Source organism: Prionailurus viverrinus, chromosome A1 (assembly GCF_022837055.1).
Source record: "Prionailurus viverrinus isolate Anna chromosome A1, UM_Priviv_1.0, whole genome shotgun sequence".
NCBI classification, from domain to species: Eukaryota; Metazoa; Chordata; class Mammalia; order Carnivora; family Felidae; genus Prionailurus; species Prionailurus viverrinus.
In genome coordinates this window covers 239,090,634-239,112,769 of record NC_062561.1, presented here as the reverse complement: position 1 = coordinate 239,112,769, position 22,136 = coordinate 239,090,634, and the positions used below count along the sequence as shown (strand labels likewise).

At 51.0% G+C, this 22,136-nt stretch overlaps 1 protein-coding gene across 12 annotated transcripts in view; it reads left to right on the top strand.

The window, feature by feature from the left end:
- The window catches only part of LOC125177012 (protein enabled homolog), a 43,789-nt gene extending 34,223 nt beyond the window's left edge, over positions 1–9,566 (top strand). For all 12 annotated transcript variants that reach the window (XR_007156485.1, XR_007156488.1, XR_007156471.1 and 9 more), the window contains 2 exons: positions 7,197–7,301; positions 7,986–9,566. The gene's annotated coding sequence lies outside the window, so the exon portion shown is untranslated. The remainder of the gene's footprint in view (positions 1–7,196; positions 7,302–7,985) is intronic.
- The last annotated feature ends 12,570 nt before the right edge of the window (positions 9,567–22,136 follow it).

Genomic DNA, 22,136 nt, shown 5'->3' with positions numbered 1-22,136 from the left:
GAGAGCCCAACGCGGCTTTGAACCCATGAACCACAAGATCATTGCCTGAGCCGAAGTCAGACACTTAACTGATTGAGCCACCCGGGTGCCCCCAGCATGAAGAACTTTTGAAATTAACATTGTTTATAGTAAATGTCTTCTAGTGATAAATTCTTCCCGCTTTTATTGATCTGGACAAATATTTTGCCTTATTTAAAACAATGTTTCTCTGGACACAGAATTATAGCTTGATTCTTTCTCCTTTCAGCACTTTATAGATTTTCTTTTTTCGTTGTTCTGGCTTTCACTGATTCTCAGAAGTCTGCAGTCATTGTTATCTGCGGTCCCCTGAATTGTGCACTCCCGCCCCTTACCCCAGCTGCCTTGCATGGTTCTCTTTGTATTTATCCTGACTGGGCTTTGCTAAGTTTTTTCATTGATTTGTAAAAATATCCACTGTCATTTATTCAGATATATTTCTGACGCTTTCTCTTTCTCAGAGATTCCAAATGGGTTTACATTAGATTGTTTGACCTTTTTCCACTGAGGCTCTAGCTTTTGTTGTTATCCTTGATGTTTTGTCTTTTTTCCTCCTCTGTGTGCTCCTTTTTGGATACATTTTATTGCTGTATCTTCAAGTTCCCTAATCTTTCCTTTTGTGGTGTCTACCACTTTCTCTGTCTCTTTTTTTTTTTTTTAAATGTCTATTTATTTAGAGAGAGAGAGTGTGAGCCGGGGAGGGGCAGAGAGAGAGGGAGAGAGGGAGAATCCCAAGCAGGCTCCACGCCATTAGCTCAGAGCCCAATGTGAGGCTCAAACTCACGAGCCATGGGATCATGAGTTGAGCTGAAATCAAGAGTTGGACAGTCAACCGACTGAGCCACCCAGGCATCCCTTTCTCTCTCTTTTTTGGATGGTGGTGTTATATTCTGTGGCACAAAAGTAGATTATCGTAATTTATTCACCCATTTCCCCAAGGAAACACATGTATATTCATTCTAGGTGTTTGCTATTCTCAATGGTCATACAAAAAACATCCTTGCACATATATTCTCATTCAATTTTATTTGTGTGTGATAAGGTACTGCGTGTCTGGGATTTCTGAGCCAAAAAGCATATATATATATATATATATATATATATATGTATGTATATGTATAATTTATATATATATATATACATATATTTCATTTTAAAACTATTGCCCAATGCTCTTCTATCTCAAACATGTCTGTTTGATTATACACTTGCATAATTTACAGCACACAATTAATGGGAAGATTTCATACATTTTGCTTGAGCGCAGTCCTTCTTTCTTTCCTTCTGTGCTCGGATGTCTGCTCCTTCTGCCCTCCGAATTTTCCTTTTCTGTGGCGCTTAATCTGCTAAGTCCATCAGCCACTTTTCTTTTCAGCTCTTGACTTTTTTACCTTTAGAAGTTCCACTGGGCTCTTGGCTGAAGTTTTATAAGGTGTAGAACGAGAAGGCTTAACACCTAACACTGAGCTCGATGTAAATCAATGACTCAACGAAACAAAAACCCTATATGTGCTTTGATGTAATAATGCGTATGTATTTAGTATAAAATACATACCAGATTGTCTAAAGGTAGGAAGGCACAGCGCTACTATAAATAAATAATGCCAAAATTAACTTTCTTATATGAGAACCTATGTGCATAAGTCTGTCTACAGTTTAAACTTAAGTGGAAATGTTGACGTATAAGACGTGGCTCCTTCAACCACACCAGATACACCACCTGAGCCGGGTGATGGTGATGATGGTGAGGAAGAGGAAGCAGTGGGGAATCTGTATTTGGCCACTGGTATTTTTTTAAAAGAGCATATTGGTTGATTTATATTCTCCCTTCTGGCCTCAGTTTTAGCAGTGGATGTTATTCTTTTAATTTGTCCGTTCCATTCAAGTCTGAAGCAGCTTGGTCTAACCTAAGCCAGGAAGGGAAGGAAAAGCATAAATGGGAAAAGGTTATCTAGGGCATATTTTCCTTGCTTGCCAAACATTCAGTTCCTAAGCCCAAGTTACTAATTGCCGTTAGCCAGAGTGAGTATGCGTCGTATGCTATGTTGAAAATTCATCGATAAATTAGAATTGCAGACAATCGTTTCTAAAAAGGAAAGACTAATATTTACAAAAGTGTATGATTTCTCTTTATAAAAGCTATTTTTTAACCCTCTTGGCAGATCTCAAGATCCTGTCTGCCGTAGAAGAAAATATATCTGATATAGATGAAAATTTTCGAACATTAAATATCAGTCTCTTAGCAACCATAGAGATTTAAAGAGTTGACTTTCTTAATACCCATTGAGAAGTGTGTCGATGATTAAATGTTTCCTAAAAGAAAGATATGGAACACCACCGGCTTGGGAGGGTCCCATGGAAGGCTCACGTGATTGATGGCCCCAACCCCCCTGATAACACTTGACAGTGGTCTTGATGTATGGTCCACCTTCACAGCCATCTTGGGAAGCAAAACTGTGTGTCAGGGTCTGGGATCACATTTACGGGCTTTCGGGTGACTTTCTCTGAGTGGGTCTCATTTGTAATCCGTTTGATGCTTTGATATATAGTATTACGGGGAAGTAAATGTGATATTTCTGAGGATTGATAGCCAAATTCTTCACAGTCCAAATGTTTACACTCCAGGTTCTGAACAAAGCAGATAACAAGAGCTCAGTTAGTCATTTCTAAGAAAGAAAAGTTACATTCAAGGAATGGAATAATTTTATAAGTATGGTTCAACTTCCAGTACTTAATAAAAATAAGTGCCCAATTTGAGAGAGATTCTCCGAGAGGGCATTGAAAGATGCCAAGTGAACTGAAACATTATCGTCAGAGTAAACTTTTCTAACATGACAGCATTGTTTTAGACTTTGGGTATGATCGATAATTTGGCTCAAGTTTGGATGTTCTTGGAATAATAAGGCATCGGTCTGCTCTTTGCTGACGTCACACAAAGCCGTGGTGTTTCATTTCCTTGGCTGGTTCCTCTTAGCCCGTGCAGGTGCAGGGCCGTTGGAGGGCTGGAAATACCCGGCAGGTTGGTGGAGGAAGCCTCTGCTCTTCTGGAGTTTGTTCCTTGGGACATGCAGGCTTTTGTGGAGATCTCTACTCGGGGACAACGGGGCAGCATGGTTTCTGTACATCCTGTCCGCCACACTGCAATCTGTGACATGACATTCCCTCTGGGGACAGTAGTAAGTTCTCCGCCTGGGAGTGAAGATTCACATACAACGTTCCTTAGGCCAGAGCAAGGAGTCGACCCTGAACTCACATTTGCCAGGAGAAAAAAACCTAAGGGCACACACCTAGCCTAAAACAAAAGCAACTTCAAAACGTCAGATAGATGATCAATCATGAATTTCTACATAAGAATATGTGTGAAAATAATTAGGGCTTTTGATTACGTGTAAGTTCCCAATAAATCAGCAGTGATAAGGATTCTGTCACAATCTGATGTCGTCTTAGTTCTTATTCATAAATACCTGGTATCTAGACGCGGACTAAGAGGCTGTGTGCACTGGTCAGAGAATACAACAGGTAAGATGTTCAATCTGGGGATGCGTATTTGAAAATGAGATAAGTGGGTCATGGGGACGTTTCAGTGACCGGGACTGAGGACGAGAACATTTTCTTCTGAAAGAAAATACAGGGATTGTCCCCTAAACTGACGCGAGTAGGATTGACTTCAGAAGAGATTTCTTTGGGGCTCTCTTCACAGGGTTATTTATCCAAGGGGACGAGGAACCTGTTATGAAACACTTTGTGTATAAAGCTATTGCAGGGAGGAAATTCTGAGGCAGCTGTTAAACTGAACTTCAAGTACAGGGAACTCAGGGCTGTGTATCAGTCTGCATGGGTTGCTGTAACAAAATATCCCAGCCTGGGGGGCTTAAACAACAGACTTATTTTTTTCCCCCACAGTTTTGGAGACTGGGTGTTTAAAATCAAGGCATCAGCAGGAATGCTTTCTGGTGTGAGCTGTGGCCCAGGCTTGCAGGTGGCCTTCCTGGTGTCTCTTCCTCTAGTCAGAGCCCACGTCCGCTGGATTAGGGTCCACCCTTCGGCTGGTTACTTCTTTATAAGGGCCCCGTCTCCACATAGCCGCATTCCAAAGTGCCCGAGGGTAGGGCTTCAACATACAAATGTGGGGGGAACACAGTTCCGTCTGTAAGGGACAACATGAGATCTAAATGGCTTCTCAAAGTGAGGATGGCTGGAAGCAGATTCCCAAGACTTAAGTTGGCCTTTCCTGAAAGTTCCTCCTCATGTTGGAGGAATTTTTGTTTTTCCAATGCTTAATTACTGTGTGTGTGTGTGTGTGTGTGTGTGTGTGTGTGTGTTCTGCTTTCACCAGGAGAGGTGGTGCTAAGAATGACAACAACCTCCCACTTCCCAGAAATAATACAATTCAGGCTCGACTGAAACTAAGCAGGTCTTACAAATGGGGAGCCGTCCACTCTTGAGAGGAGCTTCTCCGGCATTTTCTCCTGCCCCCTTCATGTCAAGGCTCAGCAGCCTTACCCTCTGGCACACCGTGAATGCAGCTTCTGGCTCGGGCTCATGTGTCCAGATGTCTAGTGTACGAATTTGTCACCGGCAAAGCCCCCCTGTCAGGGCGCTTGGGATCAGGCAGCTCTCCCCTCCCTTAGGGAACAGACCTCTCGGGGGCTCAGCGACACAGCTCTTTCTCCGTGGGCACTTGTGGTCAGAAAAGAGCCAGGCAAACCCTGTTAGTAGGTGTCTTGGGTGGGCAGAGGCCGTCTGACCAGCGTGTGACAGGGTGATGGGCTCTCCACTTGGAGGGGCTCATGCCTGAATTTCATGGCCAGAAATCAGCAGGCTACATGAATGAATGAATGAGTGAATGATCCAATAAATCAATCCAATACCTGGGATCCCCTGCAGGCACTCCTGAAAGCTGCCGTTCACGTTTGTATTTCGCAGTCCTGGTGATCACTTCCTTTCTGCGCCCTATGGCTGCGATAGATTTTTTTCCCTCGTCATTATAATTTCAGCAAATTTTTTTGCGATTGTAAAATACTGAAATTTTAGAGAAATCCAGCTACTGGTACCCACTGAGCAGAGCGTCGACTATGTTGTTAATTCAGCTGTCTTCCTCACCCTGGGCACCCAGCTCCAAGGACCCTTTACAGGGATGGATTTATGATGGGTGCCATCTGGTCTGATAGAAGGAAACAGATATTGATTTTTAATATTTTCTCCCAACGCGTTTACTCCAGGATAATGCAGCAGCTATGTGGCAGCTTGTCTGGGAGTGGAAAGGATTATTACCACTGCCTTTTGATGAGATAAATTACCTAGGATGCATAGCTAAAGGGTTTACTTTGATGTTATGTCGCTTCATTTACCCATATGACTAAATGATTATTGATTTTATATTTTTGAGCTCTTGAAACGTGAAAATAAGTTGGTGGAGGAGCCCGGCTGTGTTAGTTTTATTAATTTATTTCTGCGGGGCATAATTCACTTTGGACCAGGTTGTGAAGGTTTTGGGTTCATGACCGGCTGTAGATACAGTTGCAAAGAAATGGCTTATTTATATAGTCATTGCAAGTAGTCCCAAAATCAATACAGTCTGGGATTGGATGATTAAACTCAGTCCCTTTGTGGGACTCATTCCTGTAGCTGCTGCTGGAATCATCTGGACACCAGCAGACCCATGTGATCAAGTGTACAAATAGCAAGTTTGTTCAAGTTGAAATATTATTTTTTTTTTGCTCATCATTTTTTTTTACCTGCTAGGCTCACTCGGTGACATTTTAACAGCCTGGAAAAAAAAAAAAGGGGGCCGGGGGTTGATTGACTACTTCAGTGAAATCAGCCATCTGCATTCTGAGCTGCCTCCGGGGCCTTCTGGAACGCCAGCGCGTGGGTGGACGCGGTGCGCGTCTCCATCGGAGGTCCCGCTGCGCGCTGGGTGTCACCCAGCAGGAATCCGGGGTGCCCGCTAACCCTTGGCGGCTCCGCACGGTTCAGACGGCTCGGCGTCTCCCTGTGTGAGGAGCAGAGACACTTCTGTGAAGTGTTGACTTTCCTACGCTCATTGAATGTGCCGCACCGTTTGGCCTCTGTCTGGAGCACGCTTGTGACGCTCTATTTCTCACCGGCCGCTCCCCGGTCAAGTGCAGAGACCCTGTCTGCAGAAAACTGGCCTGTTTTGTTGGAGTTTTCGTGATTTTCGCTCCACTTATTTTCACAGGTTTTTAAACATAATTCACCACATCACAGCTATTCCTCGTTAATAATAAAATTTGGTATAATTTCTGGGCCTCATGGGCGTCTTTGAGGTGGAGTTTACATTCGAAATTGGGAATTTCTGCTTGCCCCACACTCAGATGAAGACAGCTCGGATGCTGGGTCAGGGGACATGAGCAGGAAGGAGCCACATTCTAGGAAGATTCCGCATGTATTTACGCAGATGGTCAAAACCCAGGGTGAATGGAAGCTGGGAGTTGTGGAGAAGAAGGGAGTCTGGGCTTTATTTTTATTTATTTATTATGTATTATTTATTATTAACTTATTATTATTTATTTATTATTTATTATTTTTTCTTTATTATGTATTCATTATTTTATTTATTATTTATCATTTTATTTATTATTTATCATTTTATTTATATTTATTGTTTATTCTTTATTTTATTTGTTTATTTTTTATTTATTATTTTATTTATTTTTATTTATTTATTTATTTATTTATTTATTTATTTATTTATTATTTTTATCCAGCCAAGTTCCTGGTCCACGACTTCCCTTGTCTGTGCCTCATTCTCACTCACCTCAATGGTTAGCCCAGGGTGCTTCAGGAAAAGGATGAGCAAAGTTCAATGATGGGCCTCATCCTGGCATGGTCTTTTCCTTTTCCTTTTCCTTTTTCTTCCTTTCTCTTCTCTTTTTTCTTTCTCCTCAATCTCCCTCTCTCTCTCTCTTTCTTAAGTAGGCTTCACACCCAATGTGGAACCCAACACGATGCTTGAACTCAAGACCCTGAGATCAAGATTTGGATGCGTAACCAACTGAGCCACCCAGGTGCCCCCCTGGGATGATATTTTAAAAGCCAAAATTTCACACATCGATTGAATTCAGATATGTAAAAATATATATATATATATATATATATATATATATATATATTTTTTTTTTTTATCTTGCCTTGGAAACTTACTTCACATAAAGCTACGTGTTTGCAGAATCTGAAACCTGCTAGGCAAGGCAACTACTCTATACACGCCGGAAGCGAATGTAAGACATCTCGTTTCCCAGACTGGACTTCTCAATGTTGTAAGTGATAGTGGCACGTTTTACAGAGTTAAAAAAGGTGTAAAACACTCCTTACTTTAGTCAGCGTGTATGTATAATTAATGTGTAGTAAATTATATGGCTCCGGTTTAAAGCTTGTTTAAATGCATAGAATTTGAAGTCGAATGAAGAAATAAAATAACTTTTGGAGCAGTGTAATGTAATATGTTGATCAATTTTATAGGGGAGTGGTGAATATTTAATTAATCACCTTTTGACAATTATTCACACTGGTCGGGATCAAGGTCTCCATTAAAGCCAAAGAATAGCTTCATTACAAACGACCCATAAAACTGTCAAGTGCTGGCTGGGAAGACAAGTAATTTCCTTTCCCTTTAAAACCATTAGATGGAATGATGGGGGTGGGGCAGGTGACAAAGTGTATAATCGCGTGATTACAAAGAAAAGCTTAAACAGTAAATTTGACAGCCAGGTTGCACAGGGTAGGGGATAAGGGTTATAAAGCGACGCCTGTATTCCTTCCAGGAGCTTTTAATTTTCTAAGAGGACAGGAATGGCTGCGTTCTATTTTTTGCTGGACTTTTTCTTCATCTTGCAGTATTTGCTTAGGGCTCAGGCGTGCCAAGTTTTTAGTACCGGTGGATGTAAATAGAGGAATAACACGGACTTTTTTTCTCCGAACGCTTCTCTCTCAATGACTCTCAGCAGAGGGAGAACACACTCGCTGTCATCCGGATTAATGCTTGAGAAGGTTGGCCTATCAGAATGGCGTCTGGACGGCAAAGAGGGACCAATATGTCAATGGAATCAGCACATGCATTTTCGGGCCCGGCTTTGAGGACTCAGAACAGATTGATCATCGTGACTCCTCTTCTGCCCGAGTACAATCTGGAAAGTTGATAACCGCTTGCATTTTACTGAATCCATTTCTTAATTCTTCAATATTGACCAAGAATCCTTGACTCTCATCAATTTTCACATGCCCAGAGAGGTCTCTGGGCTGCCGGAACTCGTGCAGGTATTTCCCTGAGTGAAAACGATGTTCTTTGCCAAATGACTCAGTGGTGAAAAGTCATTTATGAGAATCTCAGGACTCCACTGCCTTGAAGAAAATAACACAGAACAGACCTGTTCGCAAGATCCTCTCCTCCCCTCCTAGTGGAGAGAGGCGTGTCGGGTGTTAGCAAATTTCAGCCGAAAAGGAGCCTGCTAGAGGCCAAGGCTTAGAGGCCGAGCTCTCCGCGTTAAGTGTTTCAGACACTTGAATTTAACTGTAATTGTACAGAACCTCCTTAGCCAGTAGAATTTCCCTAAAAACTGAGCAAAATGTAAACAGCCGTTTCTTGCTTCAATGGAAACAGATAATACTGGGGTTTACAAAAGTTCAGCAAGCCGTAGCCGCCACTGAGACGGGTCTCTTAGACCCGACTTCTCTTTATTTCTTTGAACCTCGTCTATTTTAAGATCCTACACCCAGGGCTCCAATGCACACGCCCACACGCACAAGTTCAAGTGGCCACTCTTAAAAACTAATGGCTATTGACTCTCGTTGGGATCTCTGTGATGTTATCTCGCCCCGTAAAGATTTTGCGGTATGCCGTTTACACTGTATCTGGTGATTGTATAATCATTATTGATTTTCCTTGTGTGCGGTACCTATGTCAAACAACCTAATATATTTAAATGGTGATTATTTCAGTTCTCTATCTGCTATTAGATAAGATCAAAGGTGGTTAAATGTGCGGTAGATGGGGGGGAGAGATAGCGTAACTTACTTGCGCCTCTGTCCCTGCTATTGTACAACTCAACGACAATCGAGGGTATTTAATAATTAACTTTCTAAAACGTGTGGAGATTTTGGGCCTGCGGAAGAATGAGGCTGTCAGATGGAGGGAGAGCGTCCCAGACGCGCAGCTAAAGGCGCGCGGCCGCGTGAGTGCCAGCGCTGGGATGGATTGCTTTTCAAAGATCCTGGGAAATCACTCTGCGTGCTTAATTTACTCCTTGTTTGGGTACGAATGCTCCTGAAGACACGAGGGCCCAATCCGGAGCGCTGGGTAATTTCCCCCAGGATGTTGTCACTGCTAATCCAAGGAGTGGGGTGCACGGGAACCCGGGCCGGGGGGTGAGCGGGCCTCGGCAGGTCAATCTCAGGGGCGGCATCCTTACGGGGCTTCATTAATCATGGGCCAGGGCCCTGCTCGTGCCTCTGGGGAGGCTGTCTGCCCGGGCGCATTTCTCTGAAGGCAAAGCCAGCTGATTTTGTGGCTCCTTCACAATTTTCTTAATGTCATTCCCCCCCCCCCCCCCCCCCACCAAATACACTGTGGATTAGTTTTTGGAATCCTTTGTAACCTATGTAAATAAATGCTTATTATTTTGAAAGGTGCTAACACGACATCTAAGACCATCTAATGAACACTTTTCAATCCAGTTAGAAAACTAAATCTTGAAATGAGGCTTCACGTTCCCGCCGCGATAGACACCATGGGCGGCCATCGTTCGTCAGGTGGCCGTGCTACGACCCGTGCCGGGTGTGAACGTGGCCCCCCTGCCCCGTTGTCCCTCCCTGGGCTCTGGGTGAGGGGAGCCTGACGGCGGCTCGTGGCTTCCTTGGCGTCCCGAGAATATTTTCCGCAGAGGGTCTCCTGGCACTGCGTATTCCCCCCCTTACGTAATGTTGGTGACAAGTTCCCTGTTTAGTCGAGGTGGCTGACGGAACACAGGACTTTTCCCGGGAACCGCCCAGGGTGCTGAGTGTCCCGCGCTTCCATCGGAACGGTTCGCTTTCCCGGACTGGCTCACGTCAGCAGACGGAAAGTTCTCGGTGCAAAATGCACCGAAACATCTTTTAAATTTCTAAAACGCTTTCGGATGTTATTTCACATACAGCCAAACGATGCTTGGCAGGGCAGTGCCCCGGACGACGATGGCCCTAGAATCCAGGTGGAAAATCCGATGGCGAAGCAGGTGCGTGGCCTGCCCCTGGAGGCCAGGTCGGCCAGCGTGTGCCTGCGTCTCTGAGTTCTGGGGTGCTGCCCCCCCCCCACAAGCCACTTGTCGTGGGATGGAGGGGACACGGTCGGACACACTTTCCTGCATTTCCCTCAATTTCCCCGAACACTGTGCTCGGCTGCCCCGTAAACACTGAGGTCCCAGAGACCCTTGTGCACACTTCGCCGTCATTCCTCTCCACACCCAGCGTCCTCGCTGGGAACATTTGATTAGGTTTTCATTGGATTTGCTGATTTTCACGGACTTCATATTTAGTTTTGGGGTCCAATTCTTGACACTAGTTACCCCTTCGACTAAGTTCATGAGTTGAATGACCTACATATTTTAGTTGTTTAAAAAATATTTTTTAACGTTTATTCATTGCTGAGAGGCAGAGACAGAACATGAGTGGGGGAGGGGCAGAGAGCGGCAGACACAGAATCCGAAGCAGATGCCAGGCTCTGAGCTGCGGCCTGGAGCCTCATGCAGGGCTCCAACCCATGGATGGGGAGATCGTGACCTGAGCCGAAGGCAGACACTTAACCCACTGAGCCACCCAGGTGGCCCTTTTTAGTTATTTTCCATTGTTTTCTTGTAGATCCAGCCATTTCTTGCAGATCAGACTGTAGAAGATGTTTTACATTAAAGGGGGTGCATTACTGACTGGTTTTTTTTTTGCACGCTTCTCGTTTTCAAACATGACATTTTAGGCACTATTAGAAAAGGCCACTTTCGGCCACGGTGAGGTAGAAAGCCTGCGGTCTCGCGCACGATAGCGCATTTGGTCACCAGCGTTGGCACCCGTGTGGGTGGCAGGCAGGGAAGCGTCTGTGGAGTTGACAGGAAGTCACCCCGTGCCCCCGCTCGCGGCCCGCGGGGAACGGAGGCAGGGTGGGTGCACCCCCAGCCTTCGGGGCACACCGGACACGCGCACACGGCCTGCAGGGGCGGGAGCCCTCCAGGAGCGAGCTGGCCGCACACGGAATCTCGGCCTTGGCCTGGCAGCGTCCTCAGTGGCGTCCTGACCGCGTGGAAGCCGTGAGGGGAGAGCCCGTGCTGTGTCAGGTTGGGTTCCCCCAGACCCGCTTGGAGGCAGGCGCGGAACCTGGAAGCGGGGAGCCGCGCTGGGCGGGCGTCCGGCCAACCCCACGGAGGGAGCCTGTCGGTGCCCCAGGAAGAGCTATCCACGCGGTAAGGGCGAGGGGGCCTGGGACACCCACTCCCCTACCCCGCAAGGATTGCTTGGGGGAGCCCTGGGAAGACGTCGCCTGCCAATTTGCAGGCAGAGTAGGTTCTGGAAGCCAGGGCAGCCTCTGACAGTGACTCAGGTGCACGGTGAGGGGTCCAAGGGGAGCTCACAGACCACCAAGAGGCCAGGAGACACATTGGCTTTAGGCCGTTTCTTGGAGTACAGGATCCCTTGGACGAACAGCCTTTGGGCAGAATAAGCATGACCTGGACAATGTTTTTATAGGTGAGCAGGGAGGGCGCGTGGGCCGGGAGGGGTGTGGGCCGGGAGGGGGCGTGGTCCGGGAGGGGGCGTGCACAGTGGGGGGGCGTGGGCCGGGAGGGGGCGTGGGCCGGGAGGGGGCGTGGTCCGGGAGGGGTGTGGGCAGGGAAGGGGTGTGGTCCGGGAGGGGGCGTGCACAGTGGGGGGGCGTGGGCCGGGAGGGGGCGTGGGCCGGGAGGGGGCGTGGGCCGGGAGGGGGCGTGGTCCGGGAGGGGTGTGGGCAGGGAGGGGGCGTGGTCCGGGAGGGGGCGTGCACAGTGGGGGGGCGTGGGCCGGGAGGGGGCGTGGGCCGGGAGGGGGAGTGGGCATGGAGGGGGCGTGGGCCGGGAGGGGGCGTGGGCCGGGAGGGGTGTGGGCAGGGAGGGGGTGTGCGCAGTGGTGGGGCGTGGGCAGGGAGGGGTTGTGGGCCGGGAGGGGGCGTGGTCTGGGAGGGGGCGTGGTCCGGGAGGGGCGTGGGCATGAAGGGGGCGTGGTCCGGGAGGGGCGTGGGCATGAAGGGGGCGTGGGCCGGGAGGGGGAATGGGCATGGAGGGGGTGTGGGCCGGGAGGGGGCGTGGGCCGGGAGGGGGCGTGGGCATGGAGGGGGCGTGGGCCGGGAGGGGGCGTGGGCCGGGAGGGGTGTGGGCAGGGAGGGGGTGTGCGCAGTGGTGGGGCGTGGGCAGGGAGGGGTTGTGGGCCGGGAGGGGGCGTGGGCATGGAGGGGGTGTGGTCCGGGAGGGGGCGTGGTCCGGGAGGGGGCGTGGGCCGGGAGGGGCGTGCGCACTAGGGGGTTGTGCGTGGGATGGGGTGTGAGCGGCGAAGAGGTGTGCCCAGGAAGGGGGTGAGACAGCGTGGTGGTGTGTCCACACTAACTTAACAGAGCTGAAAGGGTCCCTCTGAACCCCTGCCACACTTAATGCTGGCGTCCTCTCGCACACACACCCGCGCACTGCAGTGACAGCATGCATGAACACGGAGGCACACCTGAGCACGCGTGTGCACCCACGCACCCCATCCACACTCACTGACAGGTGCACACGTTATGCCCACACTCTGCGCCAGGCCGCTTCTTGCAGGCACGTGTCCTCACCCCCTTGTCAAATGTCCTCCGTTGTCCTCTCCAGATGGAGGGGAGGTTGACCCTTAGGTGGGATTTCCTCCTGCTGCTGCAGGAAGACAGAATCTCGGTCTGAAGGCTGAGCATTTAGTTCACACCAGTGAGTGGCCGTTCTGTGCAACCAGACCGCTGTCTGTCTGTTCTCAACAGGACCGACCTCTCCTGGGAGAGGTGTCTTTAAGGATGACCGCTAGTAGGCCTGTGGCGGCCACGCTTCCTCGAATGCAACATTACGAGTTGACTGATCCTAACCACTCTGCAGATATTTAAATATCAATTACCCCTACTTATTATTTTGATATGTTTTTACCCGGATGGCTAGCTAACTCCCCAACTGTTGTCTGAAAAAGGTCATTTGGTCGTGATGGCTCAGCAGAAATGACAAATGACGCCCCTCGCAAGTGGACAGGGCACAGGGCCGGAGCCTGTCCCGTGGGGGTGCGGGTGCAGTGGGGACAGTTATGCTGCAAACGAAGTTTTTACTTCACATTCAGGGAACGTCTTTGTATTTAATTCACGTTTTTTGACTTCCACACGCTGCAGAAGCATCTCTGGCCGTGGCGTTTTTATTAGCATTTTCCTGTGTCCCACCAAGAGGGCTCTAACGTCAGGGCTACCTACCCTCCGGTAGTCGGTCCCTGCCATGACCTTTGCTCCTCGTAGTCCTATGTTTTATTTTCATTTTTGTTTAATAGGAGTTTATTGGCTCTCACAACAGCTAAGCCCAGGGGTTGGTACGGAATTCAGGGATGGCTCGATCAAGCGTCTGGCTAGTTTAGCTTCAATCGTCTAAGAATTGCCCTCCACCACTTGTAGCTGTCACCCCGGAATCGCTTCTCTTACAGTGATGACTAAGGAACCATTGCTACTCCTGAGGCTTTCCTGAGGACGGAGGGTGGTTCTGACCCGATGTTTCCTCCAGGTTCATCCACCTGAATGGGGCCGTAAGGCTCTGCTGCACCCAGGACCGAGCCAGGATATCGGGTTGTGCTCATTGACCTTCCATTGCCATGTGCCTCACTGCACGTGCTGCTGTGGTCTGCTTCCTGCAGACCAGACGCACAGCAGGGGCGGCTGAGGGATAACCTTGTAGTTCTCCACGCCCTTCAGCACACGGACAGCCATTCAGTAGTAGTGGCCATCCTGTTGCAAGCTTCAAGAATGGGTCGTGGTGGCGGGGGAATGTCTGGAGAGAGGGCCAGGAGAACTGCCTGCTCTTCCTTCCGCCGGACCTGCCCACGCCCTGCCTCTCGGCGCGGGGAACCCTGCGCTCCAGGTCTTGTGTGCCACGTGTGCAGGCAGAAGGTGCCACTCTGCACTCCATTCCCTTTGACCCCACCTTGTCATGATTCTGAGCTCTCAGGCCGACCCCTGACCTCAACCCAAGCCTTCTCATCCCGATATTAGGAACACAGCTCTCTCCTGCTACGTTGAATAGACTCACTCACCAGCCCTGGAGTCAAGTGTGGGCTTCCAGGGAGGCTCCCACCATGACCTTGTCCGTGGCTGAGGTCCCTCCACACCTGACAGCTGCCTGGGAGGACAGGGCACACTTGGATAAATACATCAGACAGTGTTTCGGAGGAGGGCCTGTAACATCACCGAGCTCCCCTGGGGCTTGGTGATCGGAGTGACCCAGAGGAGGCCAAGGCCATCACACTCATGGCAGGAGGCCAAGCCCATCAGAGGCTCCTGGAAAATGCCAGGACCATATGTTCAGCGTTGTTTCAAGACAGAAAAGCAGCCAGGTGCTCTGGAGTAAGATGGTGTTCAAAATCAGACCCTTGCCTCTCGGGGCGCCTTCTTTCTTCTTTGTCTTTCTTTCTCTTTGTCTCTCTCTCTCTCTCTCTCTCTCTCTCTCTCTCTCTCCCTCCTTTCCTTTCCTTTCCCTTCCTTCCATCTTGCCTCCTTTCTGTCTGTCTTTCTGTCTTTTTCCCTTTGCAGACACGTGATTTATGCAGACAGTGATAAATCTGTTGTGAAAGCACATTTTCCACTTAAAGGCGAGCCTGGGTTTCCGCCCAGCCTGGCGGCCTGCGGGCACATGCTTGCCCTGGAGGAGGCCCTGTTAGGGGACAAGGGTGGGGTGGGGATGCTGGGTCCTCAAATGCCGCGAGAAAGCCCTTCATTTGTGGAGCGGGAGCCGTCCGTCCGTTGTGAGGCAGGAAGTATCAGAAACTCATGTCGATTCAACCAGAAAACTGGGGCCGGCCCAGGGGTGAGTCACGGAAGGGCAAGTTGTGAACAGGGGTGGAGGGGACCTTGAAGCGGGGCAGGCCAGTGGGAGCGAAAGCGCGAGAGCGCCCTGTCCCGAGCGCAGAGCGAAAGCAAGAGCAGTCTCGACCTTTCTCGCCCACCTGAGGAGGACGATGTGATGCTGAACCAGGAGGCCCTGGATGAGAAGGAGCTGGGGAAGGGCAGGGCCATCTGGTCGACCCATGTGCTCGGGGCTGGAATAAGGACCGGAAATGGAGAAGGCTGGTCTCGGAGGGGGCCGGGAGGGAGAAGGTTTGGACGCCTCCACTCCTTCCTCTCAGGAGTCCCTCTCGGGACACCCTCCATACCCTCTGAGGCCATGGGACCGACAGGAGGAAGGCAGCTTACCCCACTCGGCCTCGTGCTGAGGGGAGACCCAGAGGCGTGTTGTGAGCCCAGTCTGGGTGCAGGACGAGCCAAGTGCAGAGGGCCGCCTGGCATCCCTGGCGTCCTTATAAAGGAAGACTGTCCTTGGAAAATAAGATAGTCTGAGCCCCGGCGGGACCCCCGGGCCCCACGAGTCAGCCTGGCTCCGAGGCCACGCAGAGGACCGGCCCGACCCCCCGCCACTGGGCCCGCCCTCTGAGTGTGCCCTTCTCTGGTTCTGCTCAACCAGAACGGACTCGAGTGGCACACAGTCAACAGATTCGGGCCACCAGTTGTGGTGGCTGAGATGCTATGTAAACAGGAACATTAAATAGCTTCTGGACTTTTCCCATCGAGCAGAGGAGATGCCTCGAGAAGCCAGCGGACCGCTCTGCAGCTGTGGTGCGAGCTGACGTCTTTCACTTCGTTTCCACGTTCCTCTTGCCGAACATGGCACAAAAAGTTGCCGAGGCGAAGGAGAAGACCCGCGGGCCCACTGACCACTGCCATCTTGCAAACACGCACACGGACCGCCCGGCTGCCCGTCGACGGCCCAGCGAAGCCGAGACAAATCACTTCTGCCTCCGGTGTGGATAACGGCGTTTTGACAATCGCAGGCTCCCGGTACTTAAGGTCTAGATTTATTATTATTGCTAATAATAATAAAAATGAAGATTGCTTATGCCCTACCACAGCGCTCTACAAAAATTGATTTTCCTGAGGTCTGCATGGTGTTCTAAGACTTCCTTTTCTTTAGTCTCCAAGGTGGATGGGTATTTCATAGCCTCCATCCTTTATATTCCAAACAAATGATCGACATAATATTGATATCCTCACGAGAGGATGGTTTTAAGATCACATGCCTTCATCTAATGCCTTTATAATTCAATCGATTACAGACATTGGGCAGACCCTTTGATTTTTATGAAGGAATTCCTTTTAAGCAAGGAGAATGCCCATGCATGGAGATGTCTGTCCCTTCAGACCATCAAGTCACATCTTCTCAGCAGGCTCTCCTGTGGCTGAGGAGGTTGGTCTGGACGGCAGGGCCGAGGACAGGGGCTGCCCTGTTTCCCCCGGCAGAGGGCTTCCGTCCGCGAGATGCAGCCTCGTGTTATTAAACAGTAATTAAACCCCGCAGGTGCAGCCCTTCGCGCCTGCTAATCTTGGTGAGTGTTTACATGCTACTATTTGTTAAATGGCAACGTTTATTGATTTGGCAAATTCAGTCCCACATTGTAGATTTTCACTCAGTCTGTGTTGCTGCATGTGGTTCAGCATTTTTAAATGTCAACTGCAAAGTATTATTGATCGGTAATTAAAAGTGTAGAGAAAAATTAGCAGAGTAGAAGTTTACGGTCATTAGTACAAGTACCGTCGGGCAATTATTTAGTATGTTTTCACATTTAGTTTCCTTCCCGCTATTGACAGAGAGCATCTTGCTCACCCGACACTTTTTTGTTTTGCTAAAAAGGAAAGTTTTAACATCAATAGGAATTAATGACATACAATCCTTTTTGAAAATTTGCCTGTCGGTTTCCCTGGTGCATAAATAAACGAATCCGGAGAGTCCTTTGTGCTCTGAGCAGAATGAAAGAGAAGCCTGAGCTCTGCGGGCCTGGCCGGAGGGACCACACGGCTCCCCGGACCCGGTGGCGGGGGTCCTGGCTGAGACTGCGCAAGGAAACCCGCGGTGTGAGCCAGACGGGGGCCCCTTGCTAAGCGTGCGTCCCGATATTGTCAGACGCGCTGAGGACGGTGATACACTGCACCGAGTAAGCGTATTTATGGGAATGGGCTTTGTTCTGGAAACACGGCCACCCTGTTAGGGGTAACCCGGGCCCTCGGGAATCTACCATCAGATCACGGTTAAAAATCCAAAGCACAAAGCCAACACCACAAGTGCGCTACCTGTGGGAGTGTGGCCTGAGGCGGGCTGGGGAACAGAAGGGCCGGAAGGTTCTCTGCCCAGGGCGCGCATCCTCAGGAATGAGCTCATGTCGCGACCATGCTTGTGTAAGGAAGGGGACGCGTGAGGGTCTCTGAACCTCCACGCTTAGACTGCAGGTGGAGTCGTTATGGGATGACTATAAATTTCAGCCCCCAGGCTCGTTTCCAGAAGATGTTACGGTGAAAACCTGGGAGATACGTTTCATAAGGGAAAGATCTTGGGGAGGTCAGGGCAGGGGACTGGGGCCTGGCCCAGGGCGGTGGCTGGGGGCACAGCGGCAGAGGGGAGGGCAGCCAAGATTTCATACAGACCCTCCGGAGAGGAGAGGTGAGAGGTGGAGTCATCACCACCCCCCCACCTCCCCCCCACACGCCCCTCCCTCCCTCGCGCCTTCCTCGGTCCTTCCAACAAATCAGCACCTACAAGTCTGTAGGGTCACCTCCAAAGAACCTATTTTCCGCAAGGAAATGGTGTAGCGCTTGAACAGTTTGGATGCGGAACCACAACCTCCACGGTGTCGCTGTGCCAGGGTATCCTGGAGACTGACGCCCACGCAGATAGGGGGAGTGTTTGCACGGCTGAGCGCAGTTGTGGGGGTGCAGGGAGGCACTCGGCAGGTGGGAGGGGAGAGGCGGGGGCTTCTTGTTTTGAACAAAGCGAGTCAGTAAAGTTGCAGACAAGTGGCAGCCGCGGGTGCAGAGAAAGCCCCAGGAGACCCGAGTCCGCGGTAGGAAAAGGTTGCGCGGAATTTGACAAGAAACAGGTGGTCATGACCTTCCGAGGGAGTGTTTTCCATGCCACAGTTAACCGTGGAGTCACGTTGCAGGAATTCAAGAAATACAACGGATGAAATTACGTAAATGTACCTCGTGCGCACGGTAAATGCAAAGCGGAATGAAATACGGTCAAACGAGGTAGGAAGTTGAGCACAGACAGAAAGGAAGAAATCGCCGTGGGAACAGACGGAAGAGCAATTGCGTAGGAAGGCAGAGGGAGCCTCCTCCGGGGGCGCCTTCTGCGGGGGCCTCTTTGTTTATTCCCTTGCTCACTTCCTAGCACTGTTGTAACCGTTGGCACACGGTCAGTGGTGCAGGAGCCCCCCGGGGTGGTTGAATAACCTGTGTCCAGGAGAGAGCCCACGAGGGCGGGTCATGAGATGGCCAGGCGGGTGGCATCGCAGGGCCCAGCCGGACCGCGTCCCAGGCCTGGGCGGCGTCATGGCTAAGAGTGGGGCCCCGGTACCAGGTTACCTGAGACAACATCCTCCCCGTCCCTCATCGGTTGGCAATTCTTGACAAGTTGTAGTTAGAGCACCTTCCCTAGACCCGTGTGCTCAGACTAAAACAGAGACAAGACTGGCCCGGCGGAGAAGGTCTACTTTGAGGACCAGGCGAGATGAAGTCTGTAAGACGGTTAGCAATACCCAGAATGGTAAACGTGCGACAAACGTTAGCTGTTTCTACCGCTGTTGCGGGGACAGTCCGCCCCCGGGGGCTGTGGACGATCAGCGCATCTAAAAATAAAGGTGAAGCTTGTTTTCAGAGTGGGCACGCGTCCGTGGAGAGACCGCCAGGCTTAATGAAGTGTGTTTCGTCTCCCAGTAGACTGTTGTGTTGGGGTCACCACATAGGTTTGGTCTGGTTTGTTTCCGCAGGTGTTGGACACAGGGCCCCAAGGACTAGGCCGGTGGGGGGGCGGGGTGTGGAGCTGGGTGGGCTGGTTCACCGCGACTGCTTACCTGGAAGGTGCTCCCCGGGATGGGGGAGGCCAGGCCGGGGCCGGCGGTGATGAGCACATCCAAAGGGCAGTCAAGACGCAAACAGGCATCAGGACAGTGGCCTGGAGACACCGGGAAGGGGGAAGAGCCGTGCTTACAGGAAAGATATCTAGATATCTTAAAGCAGGATTTGGACTTTTGCCCTTTTTTTTTTTTTTCTAGAAAACACACCTAAGAAGCATATTGCCATGGCAGGGGCACAGATTTTGGCTCAGTACGGTGTGAACGAGTGTGCCCCTGCTGCACACGGAGGTCCCGTCTGGGGAAGGGTTCGAACACAGCCCCGGTCGCCCCTCGCTGCCCGCATCCTGTGGGCGGCTGCCTCACGTGACCAACACCACATTTCCAGGCTGGAAATGGCTCAGGTCACGATCCTGAGCCATTTCCAGGCTGGAGGAAGCCAACGGGCACAGGTTCTAAGATGTTAGGATGTGAGGGTGCAGGTTTGAAGAAACGGGGCCCTGTGCCCCCCTGAGGCCAGCAAGACCCGGTGGCCACCAGGTGGGTGTAAGGGCAGGGAGGATGGTGGCCGCTGGGCGTAGCTGGGCCTTATTTGGAGCCCGAGGAGCTTCACTTCCAGGAGCTAGGTGATGGGCCCAGCAAGCCACGGAAAAGGGTCAGAGCCACAAAACCGGCGAATCAAGGCTGCGAGCCAAGCGAGACCAGGCAGAAAGCGGTGGGCCTCGTGGCCTTGTTCCCCGAGTGAGCCGCCACTCCTTCACCCGCTTCCTTCTCCCTTGCGGACAGGTGCTCACTCTGCCGGCCACGCGCTCATCCCTCGAGGGCCGAGCGTCTCCAGCTGGGCCCTGGAGCTGCACGGTGGAAGGGCCGCCCAGCCCACCCTGGCCCAGCTGGAGCGCGCTCCGGACCTCACGGCCGGCGGGGGGGGGGGGGGGGGGGGGGTGAAGTGAGCTTCTCACCTGGGGCCGAACACGACAGTCACACGCAGATGTAACTCGGCTGGAAGAACTAACGCCTGGGCCCTGGGCCGTCGCCCAGGGTCCCCCCGGGGAGAGGGGTTCCAGGGGCAGCCCTGGGGGGGCTCAGCCCACAGGTGGGCCAGGTGACCCCACAGCGGGACGCTACACGGTTAGCCGTGGGGACAGAGGAGCGAGGTGGGGTTCCGGAGGCAGGGGCGTGCACCCACCTGGCCCGTGTAAGGAGAAGGGAAGGTGGTCCGGACGTGGGAGGTGGGGGGGGGGGGGGTGCCGGGAAAGGCTGGCAGCGGGAAGGACGGTGCTTCTGGGGCATCTGGCGGGCGGCAGGGAGACGGGCGATGGGCCTTCTGCCACGCAGTCGTCCTCCAGTTACCGTTTCTGGCGCTTGAAACGCCACCGTCGCCCCAGCAGTCGGGACACGTTAGACGCGGGGCTGGAGACAGAGGCGCCGTGGGGGCCGCAGTCAGTCTTCAGATCCCTGCACTGTGTGCCCGGGGAAGGTGGGGAAAGGCCAACCCCAGGGGCCGCGATGGCCCGCGTGCCTCGTAGGTGAGGAAGCCTCAGTCTTCAGCAAGGTGAGAACTGAGATTTAAAATGTATTTTGATACTTATTTATTTTTGAGAGAGAGACAGAGACAGAGCACGAGCAGGGGAGGGGCAGAGAGAGAGGGAGACACGGAATCCGAGGCAGGTTCCAGGCTCCGGGCTGTCAGCGCAGAGCCCGACGCGGGGCTCGAGCTCACGGAGTGTGGGATCGTGACCTGAGCTGAAGTCAGACACTTAACCGACTGAGCCAGTCAGGCGCCCCAGAACTGAGGATTTTAAATGAAATTAGGTGGAACGTGGTCACTAGAAGCCGCACTCCAAGCGAAGACCACACAGCAAGCTTTCCGGGTTTGCAAGCCCACAAAGAATGGAGGCTGGAGTGAGGCTGGAGGCTGGAGGGGGAGGGGGAGGCTGCAGGCTGGGGTCGTCATGGAGGGATGCGGGCTGACCCCGGAGTGGGAGGCTGCCATCTAAGAAATTAGTGCCCTGTTTTTTAAAAGCCACATTTTCTATTAAAAGCCACATTTTTATTGGGTTAACAAATCCTATATAGGAACAACAAATAACCACATAATTAAAGCAAATCCAATCTCTTAATGCAAACAGCCTTTAAAGAGCCCTTAATTTACTTTTAAATGTAAATATTAAATAACACCCAACCTTCAAAGAATCACTTCGGGAGCTTTCTTTCCGGATGAGCTCTGCCCCTCAGTTTTCTCTGTGTGTGAAAACTCTTTTATCTGGTGGCACGGAGGCCGCTGCCTGCCCCTCCCCTCTCTGCCGAGGGTGCGTCAGCACGTGTCCTCTCTGCTGGGGACCCATCTGATACAGTGACGGAAACACCTGTCACTTAAGGTCACCCCTCTCTTGGGCACTAAAACTTGGAGTTAGAATTTGGACTGCAAAGTTGGACATAAAGCTTGAAAAAGCGTTTTCATTTGATTTCTCTGATTTGTTGTATACACTGAATTATTTTTTTCCCTTTTAAAACCTTGCAGTCTGGGACGTGGACGTATTTAAGAGCTCCTCCAGTGTTGGGCATAGTAGTTGCCGAACAGCATTTCACTTTACTAAGATCATCTGAAAGGAAATAAGAACAGAGAAGGATTACACGTGTTTTCCTTTTCTTCTTGTTCTCATTATCTTTCTGTATTTGTGCTTCAAAGATTTTCAGGTAGAACTCTCCGGGCTGCCGTGAGATAATTCCCCGACTCCAATCCGCCGTCTCTCACAAAGGGTAAGGAGGAGGCTCGGGGAGAGCTAGGGACCAGCTCAAGGTCAAGTGACAATGGCTGAAACATGTCACATGGGTCCCGAGCTATTTACTCACCGAGCGTTCCTTGATGCTGTGCCTGGAAAATAGCTGTTAGTTGACAAAATCACCTGGTGAGTATTATCTGCAAAACAGATATCTTTTCATAA